General features: G+C 35.9%; 1 pseudogene; it reads left to right on the forward strand.

The window, feature by feature from the left end:
• The first annotated feature begins 302 nt into the window (after nt 1–302).
• LOC118631436 lies at nt 303–9,708 on the forward strand (annotated as a pseudogene).
• The last annotated feature ends 3,452 nt before the right edge of the window (nt 9,709–13,160 follow it).

Below are 13,160 nucleotides of genomic sequence, written 5' to 3' on the forward strand. Positions count from 1 at the left end.
CTTCTCTTCTTATAGGGCATTTACCATCAGATTTATGGCCCATTCAGATAACGTAGGATCATCCCATCTTGAGATTCTTAACCTAGTCACATCTGCAAAGGTCCTTCTTTCATATAAATTCATATTCACAGGTTCCCAGTAGACATGCTTCTTGGGGGTTCTCCATTCAACCCACTACACTCTGATGTAAATAAAAAGTCATTGACCAATGATCTATGTGGAGCAGTAACAAAAGTTTTATACTTTTCTGGGTGAGAAGCAAATTAAAGAAGAGCAAGGTTAAAAGTCCTTGGGAGTGCAAGATGAGGTTTGAAGATTTCCCCATTGTGGTAGTTTATGTAGACAGTAAGTTTGAGTTGGAACTGGGCCAGGTTAGTGTCAAGGCAATGGGAGAGTAGTGTCTGAGCTGAAATGAGGACAGCAGCACCCAAATGATATCTCAGTTGCACCACACAGACGTAAGTTCTTTGGCTGGAAATGAGTCAGGTCTTTTCCTTTTTATGCTCATTGCCCCATTCTTGACCCCGACAAGCCTCCTTTTCTTCTTGGTAACTGTGCTGAGCACTCAAAGTTGCTGCTTTTATGCCGTATACATCTTAGGACTCTGCACCTTCCTACGTGGACCTCACATAAATCTTAATGCTCAAGCACAAAAGTATCTGAAACCAGAGCTTCTCTTTGCATCATATTGCCCTTCCCATAAACTTTGGAGCCTCTAGTATGCATCGCCTGTCTGTTATAAGCTGAGATTTCCATAGGCAGGACGAAAGACTTCCTCCCTTTTTTTCAAACCGAAAATTAGATTTTGTGAAGGAGTGCTCACTTTCCCACTGTGGATGCATTTCCAATAGCTAGCTTCCTTTAGAAGGAGGAAAAACAAATTAATAAGTTGGTAGGTAGTATGGACGAAAGGTTGTTCTCCACAACTTGCAAGCCTTTTCCAGAGGTATGGAAACAAAAGAAATTTAACTAGGAATTTAAAGTGGAATTGAAGTATTCTCTTTTAGAAGTCTGAAGTGCAAAAATCTTAGTATAGGGCTATTGGGAATTTAAACTGCTTGTCATTCTACCTGTCTCATTAATGGGAAAGACAACAACTTTTGGTGGTGGAGAAGGAGTCTGAGTGCTGTAGAGAAATGTGGATCTTTCCTGAAATTACAAGTTTCCCTTCCTGTAGGTTCCCTGCATTGTGTAGTGGATTCCTCTAAAGATGGGTGCTTCTAGCTCTCAGGATTATTATAAGAATTAAGGCAAATTTATGTATCTATTTTACCTACTTGTATAGCTACCCACCACTTACCTGTTCAGATAATTAAATATACATATGTAGTATTTGACTTAATATAATTGCTCTATAAATGGCAGCACTTTATAATCTGATACTATTCATACTCAAACCCCTGCTTTTATTCAGTTTCTAAACCATGGCAAGCTCCTTCATACCTAGAGTCTTTATACAAATATTTGTTTTTTCTGGAAAATGTTTTACTGTTTCACCTCCACCCTCAAATTTTATATTATCCCTGGTCTTTATACTGTATAAATGGCTCACAATGCTGCCTGTAATCAGGCTCACCTGTGAAGTTTTATAAAAATACAGGTGTCAGAGTTCTATCCAGAAATTCCAATTCAGAACATGTAAATATTTACTTTTTACCAAAAAATTCCCCTGTATATCTGTATGAGTAACCAAAATCAAGAAGCTCTACTGCACTCTACACAGTTTCTTTGGGTGGTCCCATGCATGCTTACATTCCTCCATCACCAGCACACAACCAAGTCATGTTTACAGCCTTGATTTTTCAATGTTATCTTTCTCCTGAGTTCCATATTCATACACACAGCTGCCTGTAGTAGATGCCCAAATGAAGCTCACATTTTACATGCCATCTCCCCTACCTAATCTTCCCCTTTCCCTATATTCCCAATGTCAATGAATAACAGCATAGTTTACCCAGTAAGTTAACAGTTTAGACTGGAATGTTATTCACAAATTAATAGGATTTATATGTAACAATAACCTCAAAGGAAATTTATAAAGGAAAAATAATTTACCCATTATCCCACCTGTTATATGCTTTGTTCACATGGCTAAGAAATTGATTTAAATTTAGAAATTTAGAAATGAGTATGTTCTCTTTATAAAATAAGTCAATTCATTGCTTTTGAAAATAACAGGTCACTAGTCCAAATATATACCAAAATTTATATATGATAAATTAACCACTAAATTTAATTTGGAAATGATGAATTAGTCAATAATAATGGGGGAGTAAATGGTTAAGCATTTGGAAAAAAATTTAAATTATATAACCCTCTCAAATTCTCTACTGTAATAAATTAAATACATAAACTATACATTTCTAACAATTTGATATAGTTTTTCTGGATAGGAAAAGTTTTTGAAGAATGATACTAAGTCTAAGAGCATTAAGGTAAATAGCTGATAGATATGACTACATATGAATTAAAATAAAAAGTTTCAGTCTGATAAAAACCATCAACAATAAAATGTCAATAACCTGTAAATAATCTTAACATTATTATGGTCTATAAGATAAAAAGACCTTATAGGAGAAAAGCATGTATATCACCATAGAAAAGTGTGAAAAATTGAATGTGCAGATTTATAACACTAATCAGAGAAATATTTAAAATATTAAATACAATTTTACTAATCAAATTGGTAAAGATGAAAAATGAACAATAATTTATATACAAAGAAGTGTCAATTATCATAATCTTCTGCTGGACATGTAAATTGATACAACTTCTTTTAAGAGCATTTTGGTACTATGTATCAAAATTTAAAACATACCAATATTTGATTATGCAATTCTATTTATCTTAAAATGTATCTAAGACAATTCCAAGATAGCTAAAGTGTAGCTGGAAGATTTGTCCATTTGCTTCCAAGACCAGACCAGACTTCCAGCTAATCTGCAGAGCAATCAGCTTGAAAAACCAGTTAAAATGTAGTTGATATGAAATATTAAAAAAGGGAAAAAGGCCCCAAATGAAAGAACAGGTGGAATATCCACAAAAAGACATAAATTAAATGAAGGCAGGCAATTTAACAGAAACAGAGGATAAAATAATGGTTTTAATCATGCTCAACAGCATTAAAAAGGACATAGAAAACACAAAACCAACCAGTTGGACAAGAAGAATGGCATATCTGAAATACAGAATGCACTTGAAGGAATAAACTAGGTAAGAAGAACCAGAGGATCAAATCAGTGAATTGGAAGACAATGTAGAAAAAAAAAAATTACTCAACAGAACAACAAAAAGAAACAAGCATTAAAATGCATGAGGATAGCTAAGAGAAATTTGGTATAATGTTAAATGTAACAGCATCCACATTATAGGGATACCAGAGTTAGAATAAATTGAGCAAGGGATAGAAAACCTGATGAAGAAATAATGAGGGAAAAATTCCCTAATCTGGTGGAGAAAAGTTACACAAGTTAAGGAAACACAGAGAATCCCAATCAAGATGAAAGCAAAAAGACCTACACCAAGACACATCATAATTAAAATGACAAAGATTAGTCCAGCTGGTGTGGCTCATTGGTTGAGCATCAATCCATGCACCAAGAAGTCACCAGTTTGATCTCCAGTCAGGACACATGCCCAGGTTGTGGGCCCGATTCCCAGTAGGGGGGCATGCAGGAGGCAGCCAGTTGATGTTCTCTCTCATTGTTGTTTCTATCTCTTCCTCTCACTTCCTTTCTCTCTAAAATCAATAAAGGAAAAAAAATTTAAATGACAAATATTAAAGACAAAGAAACAATCTTAAGGTCAGCAAAAGAGACACAGTTACCTACAAGGGAGTTCCCATAAGTTTGTCAGCTAATAGTTCAACAGAAACATTATAGGCCAGAAGGGAATGGCATTAAGTATTCACAGTAATATAAAGGAAGGATCTGAAACCAAGGCTACTCTATCCAGTAAGGCTATCATTCAAAATTGAAGGTGAAATGAAAAGCTACCCAGACCAAAAAAAAAAAAAAAAAAGACTAATATAGTTTATTACCAAAAAACCAGCATTGCAAGAAATGTTAAAGGGATTGTAGTAAGAAGAAGAAAAATAGCAAGAGAAACATAGGCATAAATAATAATAATGGCGATAAATAAGTACCTATTAATAATAACCTTAAATGTAAATAAATTAAGTACACCAATCATCACTTAGCATAGATGAATGGATAAGAAAACAAAACTCATGTATATGCTGTCTATAAGAGACCTACCTCAGAACAAAATACTCATGCAGGATTAAAGTTTAGGGATAGTAAAACATTTTCCATGTAAAAGGAAACAAACAAAAAAGCTGGGGTAGCAATACTTATATTTTACAAAATAGACTGCAAAACAAAGGCTATAACAAGAGACAAAGAAAGTCACTACATAATACTATAACAATCATTCTAACAAGAGGACATAAACTTGGTAAACATATATGAACCCAATATAGGAGCACCTAAATAAATATAAAAATATAGTGTGTGTGTATATATATATATATATAGCCTTGAAGGTCTTTAAAAGAAAGACTGACAGCAATACAGTAATAATAGAGGGCTTTAACACCCCCTGACATCACTGGGTAAATTTTCCAGACAAAAAATCAACAAGAAAACTGCAACTTCAAATGACACACTAGACCAGATGGATTAAATTATATTTACTGAACATTTTATCTCAAAGCAGAAGAATATATATTCTTCTCAAGTACACATGAAACATTCTCAAATATACACCACATTATAGGACACAAAATAAGTCTCAACAAGTTCAAGAATATTAAAATCATATCAAGCATTTTCTCAGATCACAATGGCATGAAACTAGAAATCATTACTATAAAAACACTCAAAAACATTCAAACACGTGGAAGCAAGAAAGCATGTTATTAAGAAATGAATGGGTTATCAATGAGATCAAGGAAGAAATCAAAAACTTCCTGGAAAGAAATAAAAATGAACACATAACAACTCAAAATCTATGGGACACAGCAAAAGCAGTCCTGAGAAGAAACTTCATAGCATTATTGGCCTGCCTCAAGAAACAGGAAAAATCTGAAATAAACCATCTATCCCTATAACTAAAAGAACTAGAAAAAGAAAACTGCCCAGAATAAGTAGAAGGGAGGAAATAATAAAGATTAGAGTAGAAATAAATGATATAGAGACTGAAAAAAATATCAATGAAATCAAGAGTTAATTCTTTCAAAAGATAAACAAGATTGATGAATCTTTTAACCAGACTCATCAAGAAACAGAGAGAGGACCCAAATAAATAAATCAGAAATAAAAGATGCAAAGTAACAAAATACCATGAATCATTATATGCCAATTAACTGGACATGGGCAAAATGAACAAATTTCTTTAAAAGTACAATCTTCCAAAACTCAATAAGGAAGAATCATAAAACCTGACGAGACCTATAACAACTAATGAAATTGAAGGAATAATTAAAAATAACTCCCAGCAAACAAAAGTTCTGAACCAGATGGCTTCACAAGCGAGTTTTACCAAACATTCAAAGATAACTAACATTATCCTCCTCAAACTATTCCAAAAAATTCAAGAGGAGGGAAGTCTTCCAAGATTTTTTTATGAGTCCAGCATTATCCTAATTTTAAAGCCAGAAGAAGACACTACAAAGAAAGATAATTATAGTCCAATATTCCTGATGAACATAGATCTAAAATCCTCAACAAAATATTAGCAAATTGGATCCAACAATACATTAAAAAGATCACACACCATGACCAAGTGGGAGTTATTCTGGGATACAAGGCTGATACAATATTCACAAATCAATAGTTGTGATACATTTTATAAATAAAAAGGATAAAAATTATATGACCATATTAATAAGCACAGAAGAAACATTCAACAAAATCCAGTACCTGTTTATGATGAAAAATCTTAACAAATTGGGACTAGAGGGATCATACCTCAACATAACGAAGGCCATATATGACAAACATACAGCCAACATCATACTTAATGGGCAAAATTAAAAGTATTTTTTTTAAAGATAAGGAACAAGACAGGAATGTGTGCTTTCACCATTTTATTCAACAAAGTAGTGAGAGTCCCAGTCACAGCAATTAGTCAAGTAGAACAAATAAAAGCATCCAAACTGGAAAGGAGGAAGTAAAACTGTCATTATTCCTCAGATGACATGATATTCTACATAGAAAACCCTAGATTCTCCACTTCAAATCTACTAGATTTAATAAATGAATGCAGCAATGTAGGAGGATAAAAAATTAGCATCCAGAAATCAATGGAATTTTTATATACAATCATGAACTCTCAGCAGGAAAGTAAAAAAAGAAAAAAAATTATTTACTATTGCAACAAAAAAATAAGGTACATAGGAATAAACCTAACCAAGGAGGTAAAAGACCTGTACTGAGAAAACTATAGAACACTGAAAAAAGAAATAGAAGAAGATATAAACATGTAGAAGCATATACTGTGTTCATGAATTAAAATAATTATCATTAAAATATCCATTCTACACAAAGTAATCTATAGATTCAACGTAATATCTAATAAAGTACCAATGGCATATTTCCCAGATCTAGAACAAATTTTTCAAAAATTTTATGGAACACATAAGGACCCTGAATACCCTCAGCAATTCTAAAAATAAAGAGCAAAGTTGGATCAATCACAAAACAGGATATCAAACTGTACTAAAAAATCATTGTAATCAAAACAGCCTGGTACTGGCACAAGAATAGGCATATAGAACAATAAAATAGAACTGAGACCCCAGGACTCAACCCATGTCTTTATGGTCAATTAATATTTGACAAAGGAGGCAAGAGCATACAATGGAGTAAAGACGTTCTCTTCAATAAATGGTGTTGGGAAATTGGACAGGTACATGCAATAAAATGAAACTAGACCATCACTTACACCATACACAAGAACAAACTCAAAATGGATAAAATACTTAATGTAAGTGACAAAACTATAAAAAACCTATAAGGAAACATAGGACATAAAATCTCAGACATCTCATGTAGCAGTATTTTAGGTGATACATCTCCTAGGGCAAGAGAAACAAAGGAAAGAGATAAACACATGGAATTACATCAAACTAAAATGCTTCTGCACAGCTAAGGAAACAATCAGCAAAATGAAAAGGAGATTCACTGTATGAGACAGCATATTCACCAATAAGACATCTGATAAGGTGTTAATTTCCAAAATATATAAAGAACTTATACAACTCAACACCAGGAAGACAAGCAATCCAATTACAAAATGGGCAAAATACATGAATAAACACTTCTACAAAGAGTACATACAGATGGCCAGTAGACATGACAAAATGGTCACAGTCATTAGGGATCAGACAGATGCAAATTAAAACTACACTGAGGTATCACATCTTACATCTGCTGGAATCGCCACCATCAATAAATCACCAAACATAAAGTGCTGATGAGAATGTGGAGAAAAGGGAATCCTTGTATACTGCTGGTGGGAATGCAGTCTGGTGCAGCCACTTTGGAAAATAATATGGAGTTTCCTCAAAAAATTAAAACTAGAACTTCCATTTGACCCAGTGATTCTACTTTGGGGAATATATCCTAAGAATCCCAAAACACCAATCAGAAAGAATATATGCACCCCTATGTTCATAGCAACATTATTCACAGCAGCTAAGATCTGCAAACAGCACAAGTACCCATCAGTAGATGAGTGGATAAAAATGCTATGGTACATTTACACAATGGAATACTATGCAACTATAAGAAAGAGAGATCTCAGTGACCCTTTGAGGTGACATGGACAGACCTGGAGATTATTTTGCTAAGTGAAATAGACCATTCAGAGAAAGACAAATATCACATGATCTCACTTATATGTGGAATCTAATGAACAAAATAACCTGATGAACAAAATAAGCCCATAGGCATGGATACATGGAACAGACTGACAGATCTCAGAGTGGAGGGGTGAGGAGAGATTAACCAAAGAACACGTATGCATACATATATAGCCCATGGACACAGACAATAATATGGTGAAGGCTTGGGGTAGGACTTGGCTGGGTGGAGGGGGGAAAGGGGGACATCTGCAATACTGAGAATAATAAAATTATCTACAAGTGAGTGGCCAAATGAACAAAAGTATATGAACAAGAATATTTTTCAAACTTAGATTTAATATGAAAATATAAATCAATGCACTTTAATAGAAGATTGATAAAATATGTTTAAATTAACAGTATTTAAATAGACAATAATTTTATAGCGATGGGAAAATATGTATCTTGGAAGAAGCAAATAGTGGTGTTTTGGTTCCTGTTTAGGAACGAATAAGTATGATATACCCTATAATTTTCACAAAGTTTTCTTTGTATGTTGGTGTTATATGAAGGTTTTATTTCATTCTATTATTTGTCTAGATTTTCTGTGTTTAGTCCAATGAAAATGTATGTTCTTATCATTAAAAAAAAAACAAGGTAAAATGAGGCTGAAGGGGAGACCCGTGTCATGTTTGAGAAGATAGCAAAATACACTGGGGAGAATCTTCAGCTATTGGTCGACATGTCCTAGGCACCTGCTCTTCCAGGCGGCCCAACAATTGTGTGTGCTGTGTGAGGGAGAAGATCTTGAAGTTGGCCACCCCACCAATATCTCTGGCGACAAGTTGTTTTTCCTGAGGATTTTCTTTGGAAAAGTCACTGAGACCCACAAATTTCACTTGCACATCACGGCTCTGAGTCACCTTCCACCCTGTGCCAAGAACAGTGTGGATAAAGCCTGGAGCAGAGCAGTCCTTTGAAACAGACACCTCTCACAGATCCCAGAGAAGTGTTATGGGACAGACCCTTGAGTCGGAGCGAGAGGGCTGTCCCCAACCTCAGTCCTTGTCCTCTTGTATAAACAAATTTAAATGAGAAAACTCTGATGACTGCATTGTGGACAAAAAAAAATTATTAAAGCAAGAAAATTTTTAAACAAGCAAGCAAATCTATACATCTGGTTTATAGCAAAGACAGGCTCTCAGCTAATCTGAAGGGCAAGTTCGGTGAGGTTCTGAGGCATCATTTACCCCCGTCTATAGGTTTCAAAATTCCTCTGCTGGATATTTTGGTACAGATTAATTCTCAGAGTCTCCTTTTACTTTGTTGTGGCCGTCCCAGAATTCATAAGTACCTGGCAATTTTATCTTGTCAAGCCTTGAGACTGCTGGCTTTTCCTTTCTTCCCCCTTCCCTAAAACAGCTGATTTCTTTGTTCAGTGGGTGAGAAAGACTCCCCTCTTCTTTCCTGCATTCTTTTGTTAGGGAGGCTTTTAACCATTTGCTCTCAAGTGTCCTTGGCTTGGGGAGATATAGGCTTGCAATTTGCAGGCCAGCTGCAAATTGCCCATACTGTTTGGCCTTGTTTAACCTTTCGGTCTCAGTTTCTCCATTCCTCCTGCCCTGGAATTGCCCTAGTTTCTTATCACCCTGTAACAGTTCCTGCATGGCAACCATGTGTTGGAATCTGAACTAGGTCCAGTCACTGGAAATACTTCTCAGTACCAGGCAGATATCCCTTTCGTTTTGGGAGTGGCAGCAAAGTCTACACAGGACTGCAGGAAAGTAGACCCCATGGCGATTGTGGTATTTCATCCAGCAGGCACTGGGGAATATGTGAGACATGAAGAGACATTGACTTAAAATGAACTCATCACATGGGCTTATGGCTGTGTGGAAGGGCCTAGTTCTATTTCCTCTGTCTGTGTTAGCTGCACCATCATGTTGAATTTGTCAACCCTGTGACTTCTCCAGGGACTTCGTAGTTTAATATTCTCTCTTATGGACAAATGCAGGCTGGATTCTTATTAAGCAGAAACAGTTCAGAAATGGAATTTTGGGTCTTTGTGTTTATTACTAAATAGAATATTATGTTTTATATTTCAGGAAGAGGGCTTCTTGTTTTGAGTAGCAGGTTCCAAATCATTGGAATTAAGGACAATAATAGCTTATTAGAATTATCTGTGATAACACTGTTTTCCAAAATCATGATAAAAAGCACAACGGGTTTTCTTATTTATTTATTAGTACTATGAAAAATAGATATTGCCATATCAGAATAGTAGGCCATGTGTAGGATTTTACAAATGAAATGTGGGTAAAATACTAAGAGCAATTTATTCAGTTAATTTTCCTTAGAGGGGGTGCTGTGTGGTGTGGAAGAAAACTTAGATTCAAACCCTAGTTCCAGTACCTACAAGTTCTATGATGGCTTGGATGGGTCATTAAACTTTAATGAGCTTCCTTGTCTTCTGTTTCAAAAAAGAGCTTTAACCAGCTACTTAAAAATGGTTTTTATAATAAGAAATTATTATTGTAAAGCACCTAGCACAGTGCCTGGCAAATGATAGGTGCTGAATAAATGGTGAGAATTAATTTTATGCTGCATATATTGAGTGTTTCTGTTACACAGAGTAGGACCTAATGAATATAGTTTGATTATATTATTTTGGTTTTTCCCAAGCTGTGTTCTCAAACTTCCTTTTTTTTTTTTTTTGGACTGCGTTTATCTCAGACTGAATGTTAGTTTCATCACCTTGGTTTCCTAAAATGTTTTCCTTAAGAACCTTTACTTACCTTACTGGACTGGACGAAAAGCTTTAATCAGAGACCGTGAAATACTTTACCTCCTCCGTTCTTTTCATGCCTTCTAAATCATTTTTAGAATTATTATAATATTTTTAGAAATAAGAAACATTTCACAGACAAATATTTTTAGAAGTACCCATATTGCAAAACAATTTCTCTAATGAATATACTGCTTATTTTGAATTCCAAAGGTGACATCTCTAAGAATAAAACAGTTTTTGACTACAAAATAAAAAAGAAAAAGAAAAATTTCTTTATCAGAGAAAAGAAAGTAGAGAGTTGCTAAGACCTGAAATACAGATCTTATTTCTGTTGTAATGTTGATAGTGGCAGTTTAAAGTTTAGAATATTGTTCTATCAGACTGCCCTAATCATATGTGGTTAGATAGCACGAAAAAGTGAAAACATGGTCAAGTTTCAAAGATCCATTTAATTTCTGTGCTCATTTTGTAGAAAAAGAAAAAGCAAGGTAAATAAAAGATGAGCCGATATACATGTATCTCATATGTGACAGATAACTTCTTAGGTATTTGACATGCCTAGATAGTCATTCAGTGTTTGGATTATGGTCACATTTAGAAAATGGGCATTATCTGCTACCCAATCAGTAGGAATTAACTCATTAGGCATATGTTCCTGAAATCCAGAAATGATATTCAGGAACTACCAACTGGAGTCAAAATAAAATTTCTGCAACAGATTTTTTAAAAGGCTTATTTTTGCACTTATCTAAAGGTGGTATGTGTTTTAATTGGCAATTAAGGCATACCTAACACACTATGGGGCCTGAGGATGACATCTGGGAACATGAGCAGGTGGAATACCTGAGAAAACCACTTGTTCTTTTAATCTGGACCCCAGTAGTAATTACACAAGGTTTGTGTCAATTTCTTTAGGCAAACCTGAGTCCTTTAGTTGTGTTTTAATCTAACTTATTCACTTGACACATCTATTCTAATTGATACTACTTTAAAAATTGCTAAAAAAAAAAAAAAAAAAAAAAATGAAAATACCACTGATTGCCTCACTAATATCCAGGGACTCTTGTGAAGGAATAATTTAACAGCTGCTTTTATGCACATAGGCTTACAAGAAAATTGTCTAAGTTCTCCTCACAAGTAATTCACAGTTGTACAGAAGACCCAAATAAAAGATTTAGAATAATGCCTTTTACTTCAGATGTATCACTGACAATAGACTGTATAGCGGTCTACAGGTGTAAAGTTAAGACAAATATTTCTTGATTGAAACTTGCCTTTTCTGCTGACTGACCTACCTCATCAATTGTGGATTTATTTTGGGCAGCAGCTACCCTGGCCTTTGAACGCTGGTAGCTATCAAATCATGACACATCCACCTGAACCAAAATAAAAATTCTTTTGAGTTTTGCTTCCAAATCTGTAAGAATGATGATAATATATACATCACATGACTATAGTGAAGATTAAATAAAATAAATGATCAATGAATATAAACCAATCTAAAAATTTAATTTCATTTTCTCCAATAATAATGGTAAAGACTAGTCAAATAAAAGACTCTCAAGACTATATGGGATTAAAAATAGGGGAACCGAAAAATGGCGGCGGAGTGAACGGAGCTACACAGACCATCTCCCAGAACCAAACTGGAATTACAACTATAACACAGACAAATCGACGGGAAAAACCAACAGAAAAGCAGCTTGGAGGACCATACAACGAGGGACACTGACTCCATCCCGGTAGGCTTGCGAAGGCGCGAGACGGGGCTGGGAGCCCACGGTCGGCAGCTCGGCAGCGGCCTCAGCTGGGAGCAGCGCCCTCGGGTCACACTCCCAGGCGGCTCCACAGCGCAGCCGGGACAGAGGCTGAAACAGCCACAGCCACTCACCTTGGGCTCCGGCAGAGGGAGGGCAGACTGGACTGGAACTGTGTCGGGACACTCGGGGTTTGGAGGGTGCTCAGAGCTTTGGCTGAGTGCAGCCACGCAGGACGGGGGCCACATTGCTCCTTCCCAGGGCTCTGAGGAGAGGCAGCAGCCCCTCCCTCGGAGATCCAACCCCACCCTGTGGGCCATTGAAGTGCTAATTGAGGCTCACTAACAACCAGCATCTGCCCCACCCTCGTGAAAGCCCCTTGGCTGAGCACCAGAGGGAGTTTTTCAATCAACTGACAACCCAAAACTCATCAATTAACCTAGACTGCTAGCCTCCAGGCAAAAAGCTAGAGGATAACAATACGTTTCCTGGGCTGGCAACTTTAACCAGGAAAGTAAGACTTGACAGTGGTGTTCAATGTTGGTCCTCCCTCGCTCATCTAAACACAGGAGAGGGAGCCACAAACAGCAGAACACCAACACCCACAGGGAAAACTTGACAGGCTCCAAAGCCCACAGTGATAGCCAAAATGGTGAAACACAGAAACAGAAGCCAAATGAAAGAGCAAGACACCTCCACCGAAGATGAGATCAATGTGGAGCAATTAGGCATGTTAACAGAGCTAGAATTCAGAGCCATGATCTTGAGG

The sequence above is a fragment of the Molossus molossus genome, unplaced genomic scaffold (genome assembly GCF_014108415.1).
Source record: "Molossus molossus isolate mMolMol1 unplaced genomic scaffold, mMolMol1.p scaffold_m16_p_16, whole genome shotgun sequence".
Taxonomy (NCBI): Eukaryota; Metazoa; Chordata; class Mammalia; order Chiroptera; family Molossidae; genus Molossus; species Molossus molossus.